The following is a 268-nucleotide window of genomic DNA, read 5'->3' as shown; positions in this document are numbered from 1 at the left end:
CTGCCAGGAGCCGCTCCTTGTCCGTGCCCCCTGCACCATGCTTCTTGCACTGGCGATCACTCCCCGCCCTCGTCAGTGCCCGGGTGTCACATGCCACAAAATTTTGTCGTACCAAACCTGTTTCGCAAAATAGGGCAATTCGAGCCGCCTTCAATCGCAACTTCAGGCCTATCTCCCCGACTCCTCAAGGAATTACGAGTAAAAACTTCGGTTAGGCGCACCCACCNAGCACTATACTCACACGAGCCGAAGTCATTGGGCGAGACAT

Source organism: Vigna radiata, chromosome 6 (genome assembly GCF_000741045.1).
Source record: "Vigna radiata var. radiata cultivar VC1973A chromosome 6, Vradiata_ver6, whole genome shotgun sequence".
Lineage (NCBI taxonomy): Eukaryota > Viridiplantae > Streptophyta > Magnoliopsida > Fabales > Fabaceae > Vigna > Vigna radiata.
This window is presented reverse-complemented; position numbering follows the sequence as displayed.